The sequence below is a fragment of the Rhinopithecus bieti genome, unplaced genomic scaffold (assembly GCF_001698545.2).
Source record: "Rhinopithecus bieti isolate Rb0 unplaced genomic scaffold, ASM169854v2 scaffold_18285, whole genome shotgun sequence".
In the NCBI taxonomy this organism is placed as follows: Eukaryota; Metazoa; Chordata; class Mammalia; order Primates; family Cercopithecidae; genus Rhinopithecus; species Rhinopithecus bieti.
Genome location: NW_016809276.1, coordinates 2,309,122 through 2,335,953, shown reverse-complemented (window position 1 = coordinate 2,335,953; position 26,832 = coordinate 2,309,122).

The following is a 26,832-nucleotide window of genomic DNA, read 5'->3' as shown; positions in this document are numbered from 1 at the left end:
CTGAATAAATAAAAAGTTGGCAATCAGCAAGGTGGTTTAGAAAAATTCTGAACTTAAGTTGTCAAAACACAATTGTAAATTTTATGCCCATTTTTATCTGTGACTATTTGTTGAGAAATATTTATATAGAGGGTCAGTTACACAGCAAAGAAATACTTCCATTACATAACCATCTTCGTAATGCATTTTATAGTTCTTTTTTATGTATTCCTCCTGACTACAATATGAGCTTCTTGAAAACAGAGATGGCATTTTATTTATCACATTAATTCTAGTACTTAGTTTAAGACCTGAACCAAAATAAGTGGCCATGAACGTTGGTTGAATTAATGGATGAAAAATTATCATCAGGAAGCAACAAGAAAGTCACTTAAATAACTGAATAGTGGTGTAATTATAATAAAACTGCCAAGAACTTTCTGCTGAAATATTTTCCTGATCTTGGTAAATTAAGATGATGCCAGCTTCTTTTTTCCTCCAATCTCTGTCTCCGCATCTCTTTGCCAGGTGTCACATCAGCAGTATTCTAAGAGAACCCAGAAAACCTTTAATGACTTTGGAGATATCTTCTCAAATAAGTGATGTTGTGAGAAGAGTGATTTCATGCTGAATTCCATTCACTTCTGAGAGGGCCTTATACCATTCCTTGCAATAGCAGGCACTCCAAAACAGCAGCCAAGAAGGAAAGCAACGGTAGGGAGATTCCCCTCCCTGCTGTTGATGAAAGAGTTTTTAGAATGAAGCTTATTGATCCTTGGTAAGTGAATGGTGCAATTGTGAAGTCTCCCTCCATGATATTAAAGCAAAACCCATTCTAAAGGAAGTCCTGCCTCACCCAATAAGCTGACTCTATTGAACAAATTGATGAGGCCTCCCCATCTTTTAGTGATGTATTCCTGGAAAGGCTTTTTCCCAGGATGCGAGTCCATTTCTAGTGAATCACATAGTTACCTGGCTCTCAGGGAAGTAGATCCATTAGGCAATAATCTTAGAGGAGGGAAAATGCCACGCTCTTACTTGCCAAAATGAATTGCTTGCTAATATTTCTGCTTTGAAAGCACTTAAGGTAACTTCTGTTTCGTAAAGTTAGTTATTAAGAGTCAAAAAGTTGAATATTGTTAGTTAAATTTTCTAACAGCAATCAGCAATGTGATTCAGAATCATGTTATTCCACATTTCAGAGAAGCATCACAAATCACCTGGTGTCATGGGAGTACTTGAGTTTCTGCACAGGTATTTCTTTGTAAGGCCTCTGTTGGAGTCTTACCCCCAGCAAGAGCTGCTGTTGCTGACAGTTCCACAGCTGATGTGTGATTTTAGACAAAATTTCTTAATTGCTGCAGATCCACACAGATTATGTAGGCACAGTGATTAGTCTCAGTGATGAGAGTGACTAGAATGTTCGCACCTCCTGTGCAAGCTATATCTGGTTGAGATTTTACATGTATTTATTGAATGCCTAATATATAGCAGGCACAGAGCTGATGCATTTCCACATGGTTGCATTTAACTTTCACAACAATTTTGTGAAGTTTCTAGTATTGTCTCCATTTTACAAGTGATGAAATTTAAGTACAGACAACTTAAGTGTTTTTTCCTAAAATCATAAACATGAAGTAGGAAAGAAAAGATTAGAAGTCAGATTTCCTGATTCTAACTTAGAGCTCTTTCCTATACTCTCAACATGTGACCTCTTATCATTCTACATTGACTTTAAAGGATTTAATACCTCATGTTCAGATGGTGCCTGGCAATTCCTGTTCATTGTCTCTATTTTCCAAGCATCTTATTATCCAATTTTATAAAAACCTGAAATATGTATATTGTTTGGAAACCTTATATTATAAACATTATGTTCTTCTATTATTTAAACCAAGGTTCAGCAAATTATCACATGCTTTTGTAAATAAAACTTTATTGAAACATAGTCACACACATTTGTCTATGTATTGTCTATGGCTGCTTTTTTCCTGCGATGGCAGAGCTGAGAAGCAGCAACACAAACTTTATTGCCTGCAAAGTCTAAAATATTTATAATTTGGCCTTTTACAGACTCCTGCCATCGAGAATTTGGAGTTCTGACTTTGAACATGGCCCTTATATTAGTGTAAATCCATGTATGTGGACAATTTGCTTTACTGTACTAAGATGCCCCTAGATAATGCTAATGTAATTATACATTTTAAATTAAAGTATTGTCTAAATGTTTGCTCACTCTTGGTTTAAGCCATGAAACATCATTCACAGAAATTATTTGTGTTTGTGCGTGAACACGTTGGAAGGTTCACATACGCACTTTAAAATGTCAGACAAATCCCTTCTTGAAAAAGGCTGGGTTTGCATATGAATGTTGTATCTACATATATATGTTTCTGCCACCTCTCATACCCTATCTTTCATTCCAGCTATTGCTGCAATGACAAGTTTTCCAGAAAAACATTTAGAATAGCTTGTCTCAGCTGAGCCACATTTCTCTCTCTTGCTGTCTTAGGGTTTCTCTGATGCCACAGGATGGGAGGTCTGGAGGTACCTATTCCCGTGCAATACTAAACTGGACAAGCAAGGGATTTACATCCCATGGTCAAACCTTAACTCATAGGATTAAACAACAACACAAAACAGTAGATAACGCCTCTGTTTTTTTTTTTTTTTTTTTCCAAGCTTTGCTCTGTCGCCCAGGCTGCAGTGCAGTGGTGCAATCTCGACTCACTGCAAGCTCTGCCTCCCGGGTTCACGCCATTCTCCTCCCTCAGCCTCCAGAGTTGCTGAAACTACAGGCGCCCACCACAATGTCTGGCTAATTTTTTGTATTTTTAGTATAGATGGGGTTTCACTGTGTTAGCCAGGATGGTTTCGATCTTCTGACCTCGTTATCCGCCCGTCTTGGCCTCCCAAAGTGCTGGGATTACAGGCGTGAGCCACCACATCCAGCTGATGGCACCTCTTAATTTTGTCCCCTGCTCACACAACTCAGAGATGCATTCTACGTGGATCCTTAGATATTCTTAGAGATGTAGAAGCCCAGATGCCTGTAATGATGACTAGTTGTTAATATACCCTTAGACTGGCTCTTTGTTCTTCCCTCTTTACCGTGTCTAATTCCTCACTCCTAATCCCTAGGATCACTTCCTGAAATAAAATAACCATACTTATACAACCACTCAAACCCACACAATATAGAAATATTTGTATATTATTATACTAGAGTTGGCAAATGAGATGTTTACTTCTAGCAATTTCCCCCTACCATGACCACAGCATCCCTTATTGTGCATATATGTTCCCATGAACAAGGAGCCTCTGAATCTTTTCCAACACAGCATGTTTGAAAATTGCTATTAAATATCTAAAGTCACCACTGGAAATAAAAATCTCTGTCATACCCAGTAACTCCAATACTATGTAAACCTAAATGTAATGCATGTGTGGCGAGAGATGGGAGAGGTTAAGTGCTCACAGGCCTACACATATACTGTGGCACCAGATAAAATTTATTTTTAATTATGTTTTATTATTGAATACATTCAAAATATAATTTTATATTACATATGACATATTTTGTTACAGTGCATGTAATATAATTATTTGGAAACTGGCTGTGTATATACATGCATACATATATATATATATGTATACATAATGGTTGAGTTGGCATTCAACATCAGAGAAACCATACAACAGAGAAATTCAAAATAGAACAAAAATACTAATACAAAGCAGTGATATAATTTTGATGAAGCCTATGAAATTAGATTTAATTATTAAAATTCATTTTGTTTAATATTCGTTGTTAGGTTGTCATATTTCAAAATTGTGAATGTTTTTCTTCATTTTTTTGGACAGAAACGGGTAATGTGAAACACAATGCAGTATGGGGTTGTTGTTTTGTGGTACTATTCAATTAGCACAATGTCTTCTCTCAGGAAACAGCAAGATGGTATTTATCAGTCAGGTCCTAATATAACTGGCATCATCAGGCTTAACAGACAATATATTCTACCATAAGTTTAAAGAAGATACAGACATGTTCTTCAAAATGATGTCTCTTATACTCACCTTCCATAAAATCTGATGTCATAATATTATATCTTTACTCTGTGAAGGTATTTTCCTGTCTGCTGAAGGAATTATGTCTTCTACTGCCATAAAATCTGTCCTTGATCCACAAAAAAGAGGCTTCTAGAGAAAATATAGTCCCTCAATACAAGTTGGAGTGATGAAGAGATTATGGAGCCTACAGTAAGACTCTCATACGTCTAAGTCTGGGATGTGTGTATGTGTGTGTGTGTGTGTCCTTCTTTGACCCTCTGTCTCATTCTCAGTAGTTTTTTACTACTCCTGTAATGAATTACCCAAAACATAGTGGCTTAAAACATCACAAATTTATTACAGTATGGTTCTTTAGGCCAGAAGTCAGACGCAGGTTTCACTGGACTAAAATCAACATGTTGGCAGAACTGCATTTATTACTGGAGGCCCTGGGAGATATTTTTTTTTTCTTGTCCATTCTATCTTCTAAAGCCCATATACACTTACGGTTCCTGTCTCCCTTGCTCTTTGAGGTCGATAACTGCACTTTCCTTATCATTATTTTACAGGTATATTGCTCTCTGACCATGGCTGAGAATGGTACCTTTTATGGACTTTTATGGACTTGTGTAATTAGAAATCTCACTCAAAATAATCTGCTCATCATCACATAGTCTATGTATTAGTCCATTCTTGCACTGCTATAAGGATACTCCTGAGACGGGATAATTTATAAAGGAAAGAGGTTTAATTGGCTCACAGTTCTACATGCTGTATAGGAAGCATGACTGGGAAAGCCTCAGGAAACTTACAATCATGGTAGAAGACAAAGGGGAAGCAGGCACGTCTTACATAGCCAGAATAAAAGGAAAAGAAGAGGCAGGAGGTGCCAGACACTTTTAAACAACCAGATCTCATGAGAACTCTATCACAAGAATAGCACCAAAGGGGGAAATATGCCTCCAAGATCCAGTAACCTCCTACAAGGCCACATCTCCAACACTGGGGATTTTAATTCAACATGAGATTTGTGTGGAGACACACAGATCCAAACCATATCAGTCTACAGCCTTAATCACATCTGCAAAATTACTTTTTCCATGTAAGATAACATATTCATAGGGCCTGTGGATTAGTGTGTGGACATCTTTGGGGAAAGGACTTGAGTCTACCTATCATACTCAATACAGAAACTAAAAATATCTGTCTCATTAAACTACATGGCTGATTTAACCAGATGATACAGGTGAAGTGCCTACCATACTTTAGCCTACACTGGGTGATTTATAGGTGTAAGTAATTTTCCAATTTTCCTCATTTCCTTTTAGGTACTTAAACACTGAAGTTTTTATGAGTCAGACATATAAGAATATTGGTGCATGTTGAAAACCATGTGTTATATTCCTGGGTGATGATACTAACCCAGAACAGACACGAATTAAGAAGTGAGGAAAAAAGATTTGTTTAGTCAAATAGAAACATTCATGTGCACAAAGGTTGTAAATTCACTAAGGAAGGACAATGTAAAAATATGTTGATACTTTATACCCACATCATTCTTATGATCTGTTTGTTAATAGTCTATTTTCATATATTTCAAAACTAGATAGAGCCATTCTTGGGAAGCAGTAATTTTTTTCTTATTTATTATAGTATTTCTGTACCAAATATTGTATGTCAGCATGTGTGTACTTGTGCAATACTTTTATCATAATTACTAGATATATTTATATAACACATAGCATCTTATATAATGGTTCTTATAATGTATATGTTAAGCAAGGTAGTACAATATAAAAATATGCACATGTATATGTATGTATATACTCTGTGTTTGATTTATTCATATATACCTGTGTTTGAGTTCTCCATCTCTTCATAAATAATTCAGTGTTAGAAAAACATTTTGCATACATTAAATTCACAATATTTAGCCGTTATAACTGTGTTTATATATATATACATATATATCTATATGAGTTTATAGACATACACTTTCTTTTTCACCTTTTAAGTGTCATGGCTTTTGTTCTGGCCAAACTCCCCAAATCATGAGATATTGTAAAATGGTTGTGGTTTCAAGCTATTAACTATTGGCATCATTTATTTCATAGTGATTGATAATGATATAAGGTTGAAGTCAAGAATGGTTTTGAATTCGTAAGCAGTCAGAAAGATAGTATTTCAGGCCATTGGTTAAAGACAAGTGGAGATTAGAAGAAAAAGATCATGCATTCCCAAAATGGAAAAAATTGAACCCTACGTTTTCAATTCAGTTTTAAAGAAAACTGGCTATTTGAGACTTCAGCATGGTACAGATACACAAATGTGAAAGACAGGATGTGTGCTATATTTTCTATGTTTGGGTCTAAGTAGGTCCTTTAGGAAAGAGAAAGAAAAGAAAAGAAAGAGGGAGAAAGGAAATAAAGAGAAAGAAATGAAGACAGTCACACAGGGCAGGTACAGTGATTCACAACCGTTTTCTCAGCACTTTGGGAGGCTGAAGTGGGAGGATCACTTGAGACCAGGAATTCAAGACCAGCCTGGGCAACATAGCAAGACTTCGTCTCTGCTAAAAAAATTTTTTTTTTTTTTGAGATGGAGTCTTGCTCAGTCGCCCAGGCTGGAGTGTGGTGGCGCGATCTCGGCTCACTGCAAGCTCCGCCTCCCGGGTTCACGCCATTCTCCTGCCTCAGCCTGCAGCTGGGACTTCAGGCGCCTGCCACTATGCCCGGCTAATTTTTTTGTATTTTTAGTAGGGACGGGGTTTCACCGTATTAGTAGAGAAGGGGTTTCACCGTGTTAGCCAGGATGGTCTCGATCTCCTGACCTCGTGATCCGCCTGTCTCGGCCTCCCAAAGTGCTGGGATTAGAGGCGTGAGCCACTGCGCCCGGCCTACTAAAAGTATTTTAACAAAAAATTAGTTGGTCTTGTTGGTGCATTTCTGTAGTTTCAGCTACTCAGAAGCGGAAGCAGGAGAATCACTGAACCCAGGAGTTCAAGGTTGGAGTGAGCTATGATCATGATTGCACTACTGCACTCCTCCAGCCTGGGCAACAGGGGAGACCCTGTCAAAAAAAGAAGAAAAAAAAAAAAAAAAAAAAAAAAAAAGAAAAAAAAGAAAAAGAAAAAAAAGAAGAGAAAAGGAAAAAAAAAAAGTGAGATGGAGGTTTTGAATGAGATGCAAATCAATACGTAGGTCAAATAAGCCAGGATCTAAGTAATCAGTTTTTCACCAACTTAAAGGGCCAGTTCTTGCAATCTGCTATAGATAGGATGCCATTTTCTTCTCTTTTTCTCTTTTTTACTCTTAAACCATCCAGATGCACATGATATAATTCAGGCTTTTTAGAAATTGTGGTTCCTCTTGAAACCACAAGGATGCCGCTTTCAAATAAGCAGCTACTTTCAGCGTATTTAGCTGTTTCTTGAATGTATCCATCAAAATGTAATGGTAATTTAACTCACAGTGCAGGATAGAACATGGTTTGGAAACACCACTATTTATGTTGAGGACTCTTTCACTTGCCGCATATGCTGCTCCCTTTCCTTAGAATCTTCTTTTTCTGGTCTGAGCGCGGTGGGTCATGCCTGCAATCCCAGCACTTTGGGAGGCCGAGGCGGGTGGATCACCTGAGGTCAAGAGTTTGAGACCATCCTGGCCAACATAGTGAAACCCCATCTCTATTAAAATGCAAAAAATTAGCTGGGTGTGGTAGCGGTCACCTGTAGTCTCAGCTACTGAGGCAAGAGAATTGCTTGAACCTGGAAGGCAGAGGTTGCAGTGAGCCGAGATTGCACCATTACACTCCAGGCTGGGCAAGAAGAGCGAAACTCCTTCTCCAAAAAAAAAAATATATATATATATCTTTCCTTTTGTTTCTTCTTGTTTATAATGAATTCATCCTCTTGTTAAAAGTGAGTTTAGCATAGCCTACCGGATTCTGAGCTAGATTGCTCAGGCCCAAATTCTGCACCACTTACTGGCTGTGAGACCCTGGCAAAGTCATTTAATTTCTCTTTGCCTCTAATTTGTATCTTAGTGGGCTAAAAATAGCATTGTTCGTTCACTGTGCATGTTTATTACAAGAAATGAAAGAGCTGCTGTACATAAAAATAGGTACCAGACTTGTAGTATGAACTCAAAACATGTAATATTATCAGACTCAAAATCAATGTTTCTTTGAAGAATTCTCATAATCCTCAAGTAAGTTTCATTCCCCATCATATTTTCCACCATAACACTTTTAAAATCACACAGCACAGGATTAAAACAAAGTTTGGCATCAAGCACTTGCTGTTTGACCTTGAAGAGCTTCTGCACAGCAAAAGAAACTACCATCAGAGTCAACAGGCAACCTACAGAATGGGAGAAAATTTTGCAATCTACTCATCTGACAAAGGGCTAATATCCAGAACCTACAAAGAACTCAAACAAATTTACAAGAAAAAAGCAAACAATCCCATCAAAAAGTGGGCAAAGGGTATGAACAGACACTTCTCAAAAGAAGACATTTATATAGCCAACAGACACATGAAAAAATCATCATCACTAGCCATCAGAGAAATGCAAATCAAAAACCACAATGAGATACCATCTCATACCAGTTAGAATGGTGATCATTAAAAGTCAGGAAACAACAGGTGCTGGAGAGAATGTGTAGAAATAGGAACACTTTTACACTGTTGGCGGGACTGCAAACTAGTTCAACTATTGTGGAAGACAGTGTGGCGATTCCTCAAGGATCTAGAACATAGAATTACCAGATTTGACCCAGCCATCCCATTTACTGGGTATATACCAAAGGAATTATAAATCATGCTGCGCTAAAGACATATGCACACGTATGTTTAATTGTGGCACTATTCACAATTGCAAGACTTGGAACCAACCCAAAATGGTCATTCAATGACAGATACTGGATTAAGAAAATGTGGCACATATACATCATGAAACACTATGCAGCCATGAAAAAAGGATGAGTTCGTGTCCCTTTGTAGGGACATGGATGCAGCTGGGAAACCGTCATTCTCAGCAAACTATCGCAATGAACAGAAAACCAAACACCGTATGTTTCTCACTCGTATGTGGGAACTGACAATGAGAACACTTGGACATAGGAAAAGGGAACATCACAGCACCGGGGCCTGTTGTGGGTTGGGGGAGGGGGTGAGATAGCATTAGGAGAATATACCTAATGTAAATGACGAGTTAAGGGTGGCAGCACAACAACATGCGCAGCATGTATATGTATGTAACAAACCTGCAACGTTGTGCATAATGTTATCCTAGAACATAAAGTATAATAAAAAAGAAAAAAACAAAACAAAACAAAACCAGAAATAAAGGAAATAATTTAACAAATTTGAGGGGGTTTCTTTGTTTTTTTTTCTACCCACATTGCATCAACATTGTAAGAACTTATATACAATATATATTGGACCTTAAACCTTGAAGTCACCTAGTGGTGGATAGCTATTATATTGGCATTGCCAAAGGTTATAAGGCTTGGCTATTCATAGAAGACTATTATGAAGTCTTAGGAATAAATAATCCTGCGTAGACAGAATCACATTGTTATTCTGGTTTTTAAACAAAAATAATTTAACACCTTCCAGATAAGCTCAACTTTCATATGTTGTCACCTGAGGTCAGAGAGAATATCGGTAGGAAACCAACTAGTATAAATAGATATGGTTATCTGCTCTCTAAGTGTCTTTGGGCCTGTGAAATGATGGCTCTACAGCCAGATTTCCCAAGTTTGTAAGAGGATTTCTGTTCTGCTGAAGCTTTTACCTGTGCATTAAAAAACTCGGAGTAGCTTCCTTCATATAAGAAGTCTTAAGTTGGCCTTTTTACTCAAAGAGATCAATAAATCCAGCTCTTGATTTTATTCTAAGTATTCATTTGCCACTAATACAAAATTGAATGAAAAATCCTTTTTTTCTTACTCTCAAAGAAGAAATCATCATCAGAACAAAAGCTGCCACATATTTAGTGAAAACAAAGCCATGTTAAGTGTTTCATGTGCATTATTTCATTTAATTCATACCAAGATCCTATGACTTAGATACTGTTATTATTTGCATCATATAATAGAAGAGGCTTTTGAAGCTTTTGTTTAAAAACCAGAATAGTAAATTAATATTCACAGCAAATAAGAGATGGAAAAGAGATTTAAATTCAGTTCTTTCTTACTTCAAAACCCTGATTTTTCCATTAACTTACACTGTCTTTCAAAAATAATAGTTAATTAGCACATATTACTGAGAAATAGAGCTGAACTGGAGGTCATATTATGTAAGCTAAATGCGCAGACTTTATTTGTAAAGTGAAGAACCACTTGATAAGAGGATGACAGAAAAGGACAATTTGGTAAGAAGACCTTTATCTCACTCAATTCTTAGGGCTAAAAACTAAAATGTGTGGGTAGGACATGTATTCTTGTCCCACCTCCACGAATTATTACTATGTGAATTTAAGGTAGCTACTGATTTTCATAAGTTGTTTCCTCTGCAAGCAGACCTATGACAAAAATTTGTGAGCAAGTTTTTCTTTTCTTCTCCCTTTCTCCTTTTTTTTTTTTTAATTTTTTTTTTTTTTTTTGAATCAATCCTAGATGTCTGAGTAGGGAAATGGGAAGTCAATACTGGTCACAGTTGTGGGCAAACAGGGTTCGGTCCCATTTGAGATCTTTGGGAGTTTGCAAAGGACAATTAAAACCTCACGTCTCCCAGGAAGAGTGAAGAAGCTGGAGCATATATCCACCAACTCCTGTCCATCACAGAGCAGGGAATGCTCTAGAAGCATTAATCCCTATCATTTCTGGGCTGCTCCATGGAGGTGAGCCTGCTCCAATTGCAAAACTCTCAGTCAAATGTCACACACAAGTTCTGGAAGCAGAAAACCATGGATGTATATAAAAATGGTAAATGCTAAGGACATACAGATAAGGTACTGACATTGCCTATACTCACAAAATCCAAAATTTTCTGTCTATAAAACAGGAATAATGACTCATGGTCTGTCCAGTGTAAATATTTTCAGGCATAAATAAGATGAATACTAAAATGGTTTGAAGGAAAATTTTAACCAAATGCCATTTGTTATTTTGGTTAAATCATTAATGCTCTTGTGGTAGCAAAACCTTATTAAATTACCTTAAGTTGTTACTTCCTGTGATGACAAATATAGCATTTCCCATTTCATCTCTTTGCTAAGCTGATGAGAGATATACATACGTGATTGTCTTCCTCTTTTTTTTTTTTTGAGACAGAGTCTCACTCTGTTGCCCAGGCTGGAGTGCAGTGGCAGAAGATCAGCTCACTGCAACAACCTCCGCCTCCCGGGTTCAAGTGATTCTCCTGCCTTAACCTCCTGAGTAGCTGGGACTACAGGCATGCACCATCACACTCGGCTAATTTTTTGTAATTTTAGTAGAGACAGAGTTTCACCATGTTAGCCAGGGTTGTCTCGACCTCCTGACCTTGTGATCTGCCCGCCTCAACTTCCCAAAGTGCTGGGATTACAGGTGTGAGCCACTGCTCCCGCCCATAAGTGATTGTCTTTCAAGGAATTTACTTTTGGACTTTTCAATTTAGGGGAAGAGTTTTTTCTTAGGGTATGTTCAGGAAACAATTTCAAAAGACATTCTTGGGGAAGAATACCTCAGTCATCTTTGGGTATCCTTGGTAAGTACTATATAATATTAAAGGTGATTGATAAATATTTGATAGATATATGAATGAAATGTACAAAGTTTTATATGCTAAAGGCTTTAAAAGTGTGTACTTCTAAGTTTATTATTATTATTATTTTGAGACAGGGTCTCACTGTCCCCCAGGCTGGAGTTCAGTGGTGCGATCACAGTTCACTGCAGCTTCGACCTCCTGGGCTCAAGTGATCCTTCTACCTCAATCTCCTGGGTAGCTAGGACTACCGGCATGCATCAACATGTCTGGCTAATTTTTAAATTATTTGTAGAGATGGGACCCCACCACGTTGCCCAGGCTGGTCTTGAGCTCCTGGGCTAAAGTGATCATTTCACCTCAGTCTCCCAAACTGCTGGGATTGACAGGCGTGAGCCGCTGTGCCCAGCCAAGTTTATTATTTTTAAAATATTTGATCAGTATTTTTTTCTGACTTCTAATTTAGTGCTAGTATTTTATAAGAACATTTTTTAAATGCCTTTTCTTATACTTGATTCATTACGATCAAAAGAACAGGCATGCTCCCCACCCTGAACAAAGGAGAACTTGCCGTTATTTGTTTATCTGAAAGATACTGTTGACATTTGATAGTGTACTGCTTAATGGATTTAAAAGATTATTTTCCCACACCTGGGGAGATTCCTAAATCTCTTGTTAACTCAGTTGTTGTATGTGCTCACAGTAGCCTATTGTCAGATATGGGATAAACATGTCTAAGTGATATCAGAAACATTTTGGGATCATAACAAATTTCCAAGCTATTAATTATGGTGTGGTGTCAAATAACAAAATGTGTGTTGGAACAGATGGAACCTAGCAGCATCATGGTCTTTGTAAGCAATTTAAAATTTCAGGCACGAAATGGAGATTAAAAGAGGCTAAATAATAGAGTCAAGGAGTCAAACATCAAGGCCCTTAAAAAACAAAACATGCCGAGCTGTTTTGATACATAGGATTTAAGGGATTTTTAGGTTGGACATAATACGTTTAAAATAATACTATGAAATAATATATATAAAATTATATTATATGTTTCAGGTAGTAAAATTTTCCAGGCTAGCTATCAACTGCACCATTAAAACTAAAACTGGAAAAGATATATGACATACTTCAGGCTCCAGCAATATGCAGTGCATCATGAGATTGCTAAGAGAAGGGGAGCTCACAGGTGAGACTCATTGCTTAGATAGCTGTCTATGGGAAATTTCTCATCGCATAGGGATAAGGTCTGAGCAGGACACTGCTGTCTTCTGAGCTGAGAACGTGGAGATCAGAGATGGGGCAACTGAGTCTGAGAGGTCTATGTTACAGACTGAACATCTGTGTCCTCCCGTATTAGTCTGTTTCTGCTGCTATAACATAAATACCTTAGACTGGCTGGCTTATAAACAATAGAAATTTATTTCTCATGTTTCTGGAGGTTAGGAAATTCGAAGATCAAGGCACCATAAAGTTTGGTGTTGGCGAGGGCCTGTTCCTCATTGATGACACACTCTATGTGGGCTTACACAGCAGAAGGGGCAATGAAGCTCCCTTCAACCTCTTTTATAAGGGCACTTAATCCCTTCCCACAAGGTTTCTTCTCTTAATCTTAGCACTTTGAGCATTGTGTTCCAACATTTGAATTTTGGGTGACAACAACATTCAGATCGTAACATTTGCCCCCAAAACTGATATGTTGAAATCCTAACTCCCAAGGTGATGGTATTAGGAGTTTGGGCCTTTGGGAGATAATTAACTTATTAAGGTAAAGACCTCATGAATGGGATTGGTGTCCTTATATAAGAGATCTCAGAGAGCCTCTGACCATTTTTTTTTCCCCCTGCCATGTCAGGATACAAAGAAAAGTCAGCAGTCTACGATCTGGAAAAGAGCCTTCAATAAACACATAATCTGCCAGTACCTTGATCTTGAACTTCCCAGCCTTCAAAACTGTGGGACATAAATTTCTGATGTTTATAAGCCAACCAGTCTATGACATTTTAATTTTTTATAGCAGCCGAAACTAAGACAGTGGTGAATCAAAGAGCGCCCAGAAATCCATATGGGGTCTCCCACAAGTTTGTGGCTGAGGGCTACATTCCATATGTACAGAATGGATTATCTGAGCCTTACCAGAGTAAACTTCTGTAGATTTGAAAGCAGGGGAGATGTTAGTCATCAGGCAGTGCTTAGAGATGGGTAATAGGAGAGGACATGGGATCCTGTCCCTGGCAGAGTGGAGAGCTTCCTGTATTACCTTATTTCCAATATGGCACTATTTAGGATACAATAAAGACTGTGACTTCAGAGTAAAGATCACACAGACAAGTAAGATGTATTCTCCCCATAAAGAAAGCCTAAAATTAAGACTTGGTAAGATTTTTAACTTAGATAAAGTGCCATTCACTCCTTCAGAAGTTAAATACTGTGTGCTTTCTATAGATGCCCACTACCAAAATATAAAAACAAACCTACACAAGATAATCAGACCATAATTGAACATATAATTTCAACATATACTTTTGCCATAAGGTAAAAACAACCCATATTTCAGTTGACAGATGAATGCATAAGGATATCATGGTATTTCCATATAATGAAATACTACTTAGCAATATAAAGGAAAGAAATACTGAATCCCAAGACAAAACAGGTAAACCTCAGAAACATTATGCAGAGTGAAGGAAGCAAAACACAAAGCATAAACATTGTATAATTCACTTATATGGACTCTCAAGAAGACAAAGTAATATAGGAACCCAAAGCAGACAAGTGGTTTACTAGTTTAGTTTTGTCTCATTTATTTTTTGTGACAGTGAGTATGTTGAAAGTGAAGAGCCACACAATTTATTTTTATGGTTAAAGAAATGTTACATATCTTGACTACAGTGGTGAAAACATGGGTTTTATGAACTGAATTGTGTACCCCCGGAACTCATAAGTTGAAGTTCTAACCCAAAACATTACTGTATTTGGAAACCTGGCCTCTGAGGAAGTAATTAAAGCTAAATGAAATTATAAGAATGTGGCCTTCATCCTATAGGATTAGTTATACTTACAAAGAGACACTAGATTCTTTTTTCTCTATCTGACTCTGTCTCTCTCTCTCTCTCTCTCTCTCCCTCATAAGCACACAGAGAGAAGGTGGCTGTCTGCAAATGAGGAAGAAAGCCCTCACTGAAAACTGAACCTCGATCTTAGATTTCTAGCCTCCAGAACTGTGTGAAAATAAATATTTGTCATTTAAACCACCCAGCCTATGATACTTTTGTTATGGCAGCCCACGGTGGTGAATACAATGGGCATGTACATTTATTAAGACATATTAAACACTGTTTTCAAATGTGTGTGAATTTTATTATGTATTAATTATACTTCAATAAAATTGATTAAAAGATGCTCTAAGGACAGCACACTACTAGCAATGTGATTGAATGAGAAATAAAGCCAGAGATGACTGCACAATGCCTAGCTATTGTCTGTATAGAAGTTCAATAGAAAGGATCAAACAACAACAACAATAAAACTAATCTGGAATTTTGGCAGAAGGAGGGAAACAGGCACAAAACCCCTACAATATCCAGAAGTTATCATCAATATATTTTACAGTTTGATAGGTTGTGTTGTGATGAAGATGAATGGGTTTTGAGTGGTATCCAAGCTTCAGGATTAAAAGACTAAGTGAATGATAATTACATTATTTTAAATATGGGGGACCACGTAACTTGCAGGTGAAGAGGAAGGTGCATTTATTTTGGGTCTAATGGATTTGAGTAGCCTTGGGGATGTTCAAAAAGAGATGCCTCTGTGGCATTGACTATAGAGCTTTAAATTTCAGAAAAAAACATTGTACCTGCCTATAAATTAGAAAGTCATTAGCATAAAACTGAGAATTATAATCATAAGAGTGAATGAGATCACCCAGTCGGAGATGCTAGAAAAAAGGAAAGAAATTAGCTGTGAACACATAAAAATATGAATATTTAGGAGACAGGCAAAGGAAGTCAAGTTCATGAAGGAAGCAAAGAAAGATAAAAGAGTGAATTTTTAAAAAGGTGGTGTCACAGAAGTTAAGAGAATAGAGAATTTTGAGGAGGACAACATCAATAATGTCAAAAGCAGCTGAAAAACCTACTAAAAGAGTCCATTTAGATCTAAAACACATTTATTGGATTTGGCACTAAGAATTGGGAATGGCCAAGGACAAAAGAAAGAAATCCTGGGCTGAGAGCTAAGTGATCTGTATTCACATCCTGACTCTAAGTAATTGCTGTGCAGTACAGAACAAATTCCTTTGCCCCCGTGAACTTGAACACCCTTTTCTTCAAAATGAGATGATGAAAAATAGGTTGTAGGAAGGATGAAATGCAATAGTGATCATGGGAACATTTTCTTACTTCTGATGTTTTACCCATATAAACTATTTAATGTACTGCTCTACTTAGTGAGAAAGGAATAATACATGAGAAATACATTCATTTTAAGTTCATCAATCAGGAGAAGCTACACTATGCTGCAGTAACTAAATATCAAAATTCTTCATAGCTTAACACAAGTAAGCTTTATTTTAAACTATATTAAGCTATATATTTTCAACACAAGTTGGCAGTAGTTTTGTGTCCACGCATCACCCTATGCCATTTTATGATGCAATCACACACATGTGCCTTCAGGTTCACTGTGACACAGAAAGAGAAAGCTGAAAAATCAAATATTGTCAATTAAATGCTTTGGCCTGGTGAAATAGGTAAATTCCCTGATCCCCCTCACAGGATGGGTGGCAGGGGTGTGGCCTGCCTATTTGGTCACTGCTGCTGCTGCTCAAACCCCTGACGAGAAGGGGAACACACAGAGGAACAGGTGCAGGAGCCCAAGCGAGCATGTGTTACAGTGTGCCTGCAGTCCATGGACGGCTGGAGTGTTAACCAGTTCAGTGGACGCTCTGCCTTTCCATAAGGGTAGAGGGCCAGTGTGACAGCTTTCTGTATCCTGAGCTCTTGTCCAGCGTCTTGGAGGAATTTGGTCACACACAGACTGAAAGGATGGATACACGGGTTTATTGAGTAGTGGAGGTGGCTCTCAGCAGGATGGATGGAGAGTGGAAATCGTGATAGAGTGGGGAGATGATCTTCTTCTGGAGCCCGGCCATCCAACAGCCAAGCTCCTCTCCGACTGCCCCCAGCTGAATTCCTCCCAGCATTCAGATGTTCCTCCTCCTCTCTCTTTCTCTGTCACATCATTCTGCCCTTTACCTGTATGTCTCCTTGTCTCTTTGTCTGCTCATCTGCCTCTGGAACCTGGGGTTCAGGGTTTATATGGGTATAGGACAGGGGCCATAGTGGGCCAAAAGACAACTTGGGGGCATAAAAACAGAAACTCCTGTCCCTATTTAGGGCCATGGGTCTTCAGGCTTGAGGGTGGGTCCCTTCTTGGGGGACTACCCTCTTCTATCCTTCCTCATTTCTGCAAAGGAGGAAGAAAGTCTTCACTGAAAACTGAACCTCAATCAGTTTTCTGTCAATATTTCTATTGCCAAAATATTACATATTTAATCATCCCAATTTCAGGAAATTAGGAAATTTTAATTTTCCCATGTACTTTCAAGAAGACAAGAACCACAATTTTTACAGATACTTAGAACTCCTACTATAATGCTCTAAAATAGTATTATAATTTATGGTGACTAGAAAGACATTAAAAAGAGATATACATACTCATGGCTTCATTCAATGCAGGACAACATTCAATGTCCTTAATGTTGTTCCTTACAATATTTAACAATGTCCTTCGATTTTTCAGAAAAGCTTAATCTTTCCACTTATATATGAGTTGACTGGTCATACAGAAAGACATTATAGTACAGTGGAAAGAACACGGATGTTGGGTAAAACATGCATGCATATGAATTCTAGATACATGTTGTAACTATAGGCAAAATATTCACTCTCCAAAATTTGTCATTTTATTTGCATAATAAAGATAATATACAAACTTCAGAATTTTTTGCCTAAAAATGAAAAGAGTCAAATAAAATTACTGAGTACAATACCTTACACAGAATTGGTAAAGTACTTCCTCCATTTACCGTTTTTTTTCTCCCCTGCCACCCCTAATCTAATCAGACCCATTGGGTTTAGAGATGATTGAGAACCTTGTTTAGTACCTTTATCATCCACTTACAGAATGAGTTCATTTCACGTTCCTTGAAGAGTTGATTGAAAGTTGCATTAAATAAATGTATTTTGAATTTTAAGAGAGTTATACCATTGGGCCATGTTCCACCTTTCTGTAGCTCCGAAGGATGTACTTTATAAGCAAGGACAGATTGTTATCTCTGAGATAGCGAGTTTCTGATTTAGAAGAACTTACACACGCATGCTCTTTGGCTTACTGTTCTGTGACTTTTGTGGAACTGGTGAGAATCAGACTATGAAGTCCTATGGCAATGCTATCCCAGATCTTAGGCATCATTTACCTAGTCTACCATGCACACTTTACTCATACTGTTCCACATGCAGGCACTAGGAGCAGGGATGTGGAATGCATTTGAAGAAAAGTTTCATTACGGTTTGTGTGCTGCTTTACTTTAATTCCAATTTTCCCTGAAACCATATCAATGTCAACATTTCAATCAAAATTTTAGGTCAAGCACTTTGTTAATAACCAGGTTGTTATCCAATCAGTTATTTTTTGTGTTACTGAATTACTGAAATCATGGAAAGCAACACTTATCTTTTTGTTGCAAAAGGAAATCGGCTTTTTGAGGGAAACTAATTATATCACTTCCCATAGCTACTTCAGGTTCTCGTATAACTTATTCCACTGCATTATCTCAGCAGTGACTGTTGATAAACTGGCAAGCATCTTCTTAAGACCTAAGAAGCATGGTTGGCAAATGATGCTGCTTTAGTGGGACATAGATGCCCTCTCTTGATATTTGGCCATTTGACATATTTCTGACATCTGGGCTTTGACTGGTTTAACACATAATTATATATCTAAAGTTAGGAAGGGGATACTCAAAAGTAAGTCTTGCTCCTGTTTCCAAACACTCAGAATCAAGAATCAAGGATCAGGCATGTGCCAACAGACTATCAATGATCTACATCAACAGTGATTCAAGCTCCCTGGAGGGAAATCACTTCTTTGTGTGTTTTTTGGAAAATAAATAATTTATATTATCACTCTAAAAATATAGTTGAAGTATAAAAATACAGTTACCCCTTTTCACAGCAATAATTTATCAAAGTAACATATCACAAACTAAGTAACACAGAGATTATTAAAAGATGCCCAACGCTTAAAAATTTAACCAATTTACATTAACATTTGTATGACAATATCACTTTCAATTTTGAAAGTACAACTGTAAATAGAAACCACTGTGAACACAAAGTCCAGATTCATTTTCACAAATATTTTCTCAATTAATTTTAAGGAGAGAAAAGTAACCCACCCATATTCAAATTAAACTGGTTTTAAATTAATTGAAAGCTGAAGGGTTGATTAATAAGAAGTATGGACCTATCCATCTAATCCTTAAGCAGATTATCTAGAAATAGATTTCTGATGGTCACAGACTGCATCACAAAAATACTGGAGTGCCGATTTTAAAAAATGTAACTGCTTTAAAAAATAAACAAACAAAATCCTGAAACCAAAACCAAACAACCCCACAGTATTTGTTAAAATATAATAATTCAAATGTAATTGATAAACTACATGCTTTATTGTAGTATTATGTTACAATGATAGAAGTTGATCATTATCATCTCTGGAATTGTTTCTGGAGTTGTTCTTTGTTACTGAGCTATATTAGTCAGGGTTGTCTGGAGAAACAGAACCAACAGGTTATATGAGGGTGGGCTGGAGAGACAGGGAGAGAGAGAGAGACAGTAGAGAAGAGAGAGACAGAGAGAAAGAGAGATTAAAGAGAGACCCAGAGACTTTAAATAATTGGCTCACACGACTGTGGGTGCTGGCAAGTCCAAAATTTGCAGGGCGGGTGGGTAGACTAGGGACTCAGAAAAGAGCTGATGTTGCAATCTTGAGTCTGCAAGTAGTCTGGAAATAGAATGCTTTCTTCTTCAGGGAACCTCAGTCTTTTTTTTTTAAGACCTTCAACTGTAGGGACTACCCACATTATGGAGGGTAACCTGCTTTATTCAATGTCTACTGAGGTAAATGTTAATCACATCAAAAATACCTTCACAGCAACATCCATGCCAGTTGTCTGACCGAATACCTGGACTCCATAGTATATCCAGGTTGACAGACATAAATAGCCATTACATGGACATATCATCTTGTGTTTGTTGGTTAGGATGGCTTGTTATTTTCATTATTAATTTTTAAAGTTTCTTATAGGCTTTTTGGACTGTGTCAAAGCCTCTCCAAAAAATAAATGCGTAATTCTTGATCACATCCATGGTAAAGATGAATCAGTTTTCTTTAGTGTGAAATTAATTAATATGGAATCCATAAGGAATGTAGGCTAATCAACTCTATAGTCTCAGTTTCATAATTGCTATGTAGTTACCTGGGTTCAGAAATTTTAACAATGCACAACAAAGCAGACTATAAAACAACAAACAGGAAACTCTGATATTGTAGATTTTAATTATCTTCCTAAATAAAAAAAAAAAAATAGGAGTGACATCAGCAAGATAGCAGAAGAGGGGATCCCAGCCTTTGTCACCAATAAGGGAAAGACCTTCATGTGAGTGCTAGGGGCCTTTTTGTTGATTAAAGTCAACAATTAGACATCTATCCATAAATGAAAATATCCCTAGTGAATTCAGGAGTCCATTTAAGAAACTGTAACAACACAGTGGGACAAACATTTGAGAATAACAGCACAAAACAAACAGGAAGAAGTAAGTTTCATTTTCCCTGCATTATCTCATGCCCCAGGTCTACACAGCACTGAGTGGGAATGCCCAATCCATGAGTTCCCTTCACAGGGAAAAGGAGAGAAAGACGAGTAACCAATTTCCCTGGCTTTTTAAAATACATTCCAAAGGACGCACTTTGATTATACTGTATTCAGATTGCAAGAGAAATTAACATAGCTGAGACATCTGAAGACAGCTAAGAACAAAGATGAAAGGCGAGGATTATCAGTTTCAGCCACATAGCAGTTCCCCCGACTATCTCCAGTGGTCTACTGTATGGAGAATCCCAACGGCATTTGCCACTGAGGGCCTCAGAAGCCCTTACAGCTGATGTGCATCCTCTGCAGCTTTCACTGCTGAGGAACCCCCAGGGTTCACCATCATGGACCACAAAGAGTTGCACCACAGAGGAAACCAAGAATTTTCACTGCTAAGGAAGCCAACAGCCAGCACAGCCTCTGTGGACTACTCACTCTTTACCACGGAGGGCTCTGCAGTTTTTCTGCCTTCTCAGATTTCTACTGTCTGAACCATGCCTCTCCCTCCAGGCTCTCTGGAGTTGCTCCAGCTGGTGTTGCCAAGTGTGCTTTGGCCCCAGAATGTAGCAAGGTCACTGCATTTGTGTCTGCAAATGACCTAGACGTTTACTTGTGGTCCCAGCTCCCACTTCTGTATGGGTGTATGAAGCTGTCTCCTACGACCACATGCCTGCCCATCACCAGCCCCAATTCCTCCAGCAGTGTGTGTGCACACGGCCAATCTAACCACTGTCAACAATCCCCACCACCATGTGCTAGTTCATAGCTGTCCCTTACAGCTGCACATGTGCATATTTCTGGCATCAGCCCCAGGAGCTACTTTATGTACATAATGGACCTAACCCCTGTTACCAGCCCTCCCAATCACATGCGTTCCTGCAAATGGCCCCTGTAGGCAGGTACTTGATTGCCACTAGCCCCAGTCCCTGAAACAGCCTATGCAAGCCACAGGACCCTGCTGCTAGCTATGTATGTGCTCACAAGTGACCCCTGCTGCTGTGTACATGCCTACAGCTAGCCAGCCCCTACAACAGACTGTATACACTACTGNAGTGTGTGTGCACACGGCCAATCTAACCACTGTCAACAATCCCCACCACCATGTGCTAGTTCATAGCTGTCCCTTACAGCTGCACATGTGCATATTTCTGGCATCAGCCCCAGGAGCTACTTTATGTACATAATGGACCTAACCCCTGTTACCAGCCCTCCCAATCACATGCGTTCCTGCAAATGGCCCCTGTAGTCATGTACTTGCTTGCCACTAGCCCCAGTCCCTGTAACAGCCTATGCAAGCCACAGGACCCTGCTGCTAGCTATGTATGTGCTCACAAGTGACCCCTGCTGCTGTGTACATGCCTACAGCTAGCCAGCCCCTACAACAGACTGTATACACTACTGGCCCCAGTCTCCACAACCAGTAGCTCTAACCCCTCACTACTGAACCCAGAGATGCTGCCAAAGACCCCAAAAGACCTTACAGACACTGCAGACCCCCGAAGCCCTCACTGACAAAACCTTGCAGATGTTGCAGACTCCAGCTGCCTGAGTTAATGAAACACTGGGATGCCGTGGATCTAGAGCCTCTGCATGCCCCTACACTTTGTGCCTGGTGACACAGCACACTCCAGCCAGGCTCCCACCCCACAGGTAAATGTCTTTGCTTACCAAAGCAGTCTATGAGGTCTATAAGAGGTTACTATTATTTTTGAATGTGTAGACACCTATGCAAGGCTTTGAGAGTTGTAAAAAATCAGAAAAACATGACATTACCAAAGGAACAAAGTAAAATTCTAATAATCAAACCCAAAGAAATAGAGATACATAAATTCCCTAAGAATAATTCAAATAATTGGTTTTAAGAAGCTCATTAAGTATGAGATACATATAAACAATAAAATCTGGAAAATAATACAAGAAAAAATAACAATTTCAAGAGATAGAAAACATTAAAAATAATCGAAGAGAAATGTTGGAACTAAAAGATACAGTAACCAAAATTAAAAATGCAATATATTCTCACTTACAAGTGGGAACTGAACAATGGGAACATACGAACACAGGTGGGGAACAATGCAAACTGGATCCTGTTGGGAGATGCTGGAGAAGGGAAAGCATCAGAAAGAATAGCTAATGCATGTTGAGCTTAATATCTAGGTGATGGGTTGATGTGTGCAGCAAACCACCATGGCACATGTTTACCTATGTAACAAACCTGCACATCCTGTGCAAGCACCCTGGAACTTTAAATAAAAGTTGAAGAAAAAAAAGAAAACCTTAAAAAAATAACAACAAAAATTATGCAATAGAGAGCTTCAAGCAGAAGGATCAGCAAATATAAAGACAGATCATTTGAACTTGTGTAATCATAGAAGAAAATGGAAAAAAAAAAACGAAAAGGGATTTTAAAACATCTATGAGATTTTATGGAACACCATTAATAGTTAATATTCACATTATAGAACTTATAGTGGAAAAAAGACAAAATGAGGGTAATAAACTTGGTTTAAAAATATTGGGCTGGGCGTGGTGGCCCACGCCTGCAATCCCAGCACTTTGGGAGGCTGAGGTGGGCAGATCACCTGAGGTCAGGAGTTCAAGACCAGTCTGACTAACATGGTTAAACCCTGTCCATACTAAAAATACAAAAATTAGCCAGCCATAGTGGCAGGTGCCTGTAATCCCAGCTACTTGGGAGGCTGAGGCAGGAGAATCCCTTGAACCTGGGAGGTGTAGGTTGCAGTGAGCCAAGATTGCACCATTGCACTCCAGCCTGGGCAACAGATTGAGACTCTGTCTCAAATGATAATAACAGTAATAGTAATAATGGCTGGAGACTTGGCAGATCTGGGGAGAGATATGGATATCTAGGTACATGAAGCTAAAAATTCTCCAATCAAGTTCAACTAAAGGTAGACTTCACCACGACATATTATAACAACACTGTCAACATCAAAGACAGAGAGATTTGAAAAAAGCAGGAGAAGAGAGTTTCATCACAAGGGAAATCTTACCAGGTTTTTAGTAGATATCAATAGAAACTTAACAGGCCAGTGAGAGAGAGAGATAATATATTCAAAGTGTTTACAGAAAATAATAGCTAACCAACAAAAATTTACCCAGCAAAGCTATCCTTTAGAAATGAGGGAGAGATATAGATCATCCTGTGAAACAAAATTGGAGGGGAGTAATCATCACTAGACTTGCCTTTAAAGAAATGCTGAAGGGAGATCTTTAAGATGAAACCAAAGAATGCTACTTAGTAATATAAAAACATATGGAAGTATAAAATGCATTGGTAAAAATAAATAGTATCAGAATATCCTAATGCTGTAATGTTGGTATATAAATCACATATAACTGCAGTATAAAGGTTAAAATACAAAGTCATAAAAATAACAATAGCTACAATAATTTGTTAATGGATATATTATATACACAGTTGTAATTGTGACATCAAAAACAAATAATACGTGGTGAGGAGTAAAAGCACATGGCTTTTGTATATGATCAATGTTGTTATCAGCATAAAATATACTGTTTTAACTATAAGATGTTTTATGTGAGCCTCATGATATTTACACAGCAGAAACCTATAGCAGATAAATGTAAGATAAAGATAAAAGGATCAAAGAATACCATGACAGAAAATCATCAAATCACAAGGAAACATAGTAATGAAGGAAAAAACTAAAAAAGCAAAGAATCAACAAAGTAGACAAAAAGCGATTAGCAAAATGGGAGTAGTAAGTCCTTACCTCTCAATAATTATGCTGAATTTAAAATGAATTAAATTCTCTAATCACAATATATAGAAGGGATGGATAAAACCAATACTCAACTATATACTGCTTAAAGTGAGTCACTTTAGCTTTAACTACACACATAGACTAAAAGTGGAGGTATGGAAAGAGATATTTCACTCTGATGTAAATCAAAAGAAAGCAAATGATGCTATTCTTGTAGCAGTCAAAATAGACTTTGTCAAAATCTTTTACAAAAGGCAAAGATGGCCATTATGTATTGATAAAGGGAATAACTCCTCAAAATGATATGATAATTATAGATATTAATATATGTGTATCTAATGCTACAGCACATAAATACATAAAGCAAATACTAACAGATGTGAAGGGAGAAATAGACAGCCATACAATAATAGTACAGGACTGCATTACCCCACTTTCAACAATTGATTGGGCATCCAGACAAAAAATCTATAAGGAATCATTGGACTTGAACCAAACTTTAGACCAAATGGACTTGCAGACATTTATAGAACATTCCTGTTCCACAAAAACAGAATACATATCCTTCTCAAGTGCACAAAAAACATTCTCTAGGACAGAATATACATTAGGCTACAAAATAAATCTTAACACATTTAAAAATTTTGAAATGATATTAAACATCTATTGCAGCCAGAATTGTATGAAACTGGTAATCAAGAACATGAGGAAAATTGGAAAATTGACAAATATGTACAAATACACTTTTGAATAATCATTGAATCAAAGAACAAACCAAAACAGACAATTTTTTAAAAGTTTGGATACAAATAAAAATTGAAATCACAATATACTAAAACTTTTGAGATGCAGGAAAAGCATCTCATGCATTCTAAGAGACCCTACATTAGGAAAATAAGATCTCAAGTAAACAACCCGAGTTAATACCTCAGGGAACTAGAAAAAGAAAGAAAAACTAAACACAAAGTCCTCAGAATCAAGGATATAATAAAAATCAAAAAATAAATAAACAGGGACTAGAAAAACAATACAAAAGTTCAGTAAAACTAAGACTTGGTTTCTTGAAATGGACAAAATTGACAAACTTTGGCTACATTAAGAAAAAAAAGAGACACGTCTCAAATATACCAAAAGAAATCAAAGGTGAAAGAGGAGACATTATGACCACCACACAGAAATATAAAGGAACATAGGAGACTGCTTTGAACTATTATATGACAACAAATCGGATAACCTAGAATTAACGGATATATTCTAAGAAAGCTACAACCTAACAGGAGTGAGATGAAGAAAGAGAAAATCTGAACAGACTAATAACGAGTAAGGAGATTGAATCAGTAATCAAAAATCTTTCATCAAAGAAAAGTCCAGGACCAGTTGGCTTCACTGGTAAATTCTAGAAAACATAAAAATAAAAATAAATTAAAAAAACTAATGCTGAGTCTCCCCAGACTCTTTCAAAAATTAAATAGAACACGACACAGTCAAACCCATTTTATAAGGCTAGCATTGCCCAAATACTAAAGGCAAACAAGAAAACTAAAAGAACATTGTAGATCAATATCCCTGATTCACATAAATGCAAAATTTTTCAACAAAATACTAACAAACCAAATTCAACAATACATTAAAAGTATTATTCACCTTGATTAAACTGCCTTTATCTCTAGGATCCAAAGGTGGTTTGATATATACAATTCAATAAATGTGGTACACTCCATTAACAAAATGAAGGATGAATGATATAATCATCTCAGTAGATGCAGAAAAAGCATTTGAAAATTTCAACATTCTTTCAGCAAAACTCTAAAATACTGATGTAGAAGGAATTTACCTCAACATAATAAGGCAAAATATGTCATACACACAGCTAATGTCATACTCAGCAGTGAAAATCTGAAAGCATTTCCTCTAAGATAATGAACAAGATAAGTGCCCTCCCATCCGCCTCTACTCAACATTGTCCTAGAAGTTCTAAGGAGAGCAATTAGGCAAGAAAAAGAAATAAAAGTCGGCCGGGCGCGGTGGCTCAAGCCTGTAATCCCAGCACTTTGGGAGGCCGAGACGGGCGGATCACCAGGTCAGGAGATCGAGACCATCCTGGCTAACCCGGTGAAACCCCATCTCTACTAAAAAATGCAAAAAAAATCTAGCCGGGCGAGGTGGCGGGCGCCTGTAGTCCCAGCTACTCCGGAGGCTGAGGCAGGAGAATGGCGTAAACCCGGGAGGCGGAGCTTGCAGTGAGCCGAGATCCGGCCACTGCACTCCAGCCTGGGCGACAGAGCGAGACTCCTTGTCAAAATAAATAAATAAAAGTCATCAAAACAGGAAAGAAAAAAGTAAAACTGTCTCTTTGCAAATGACATGAATCTACACATCAAAAAACCTTTAGGTTATCTTTGACACTATCAAAAAAAAAAAAAAAAAAA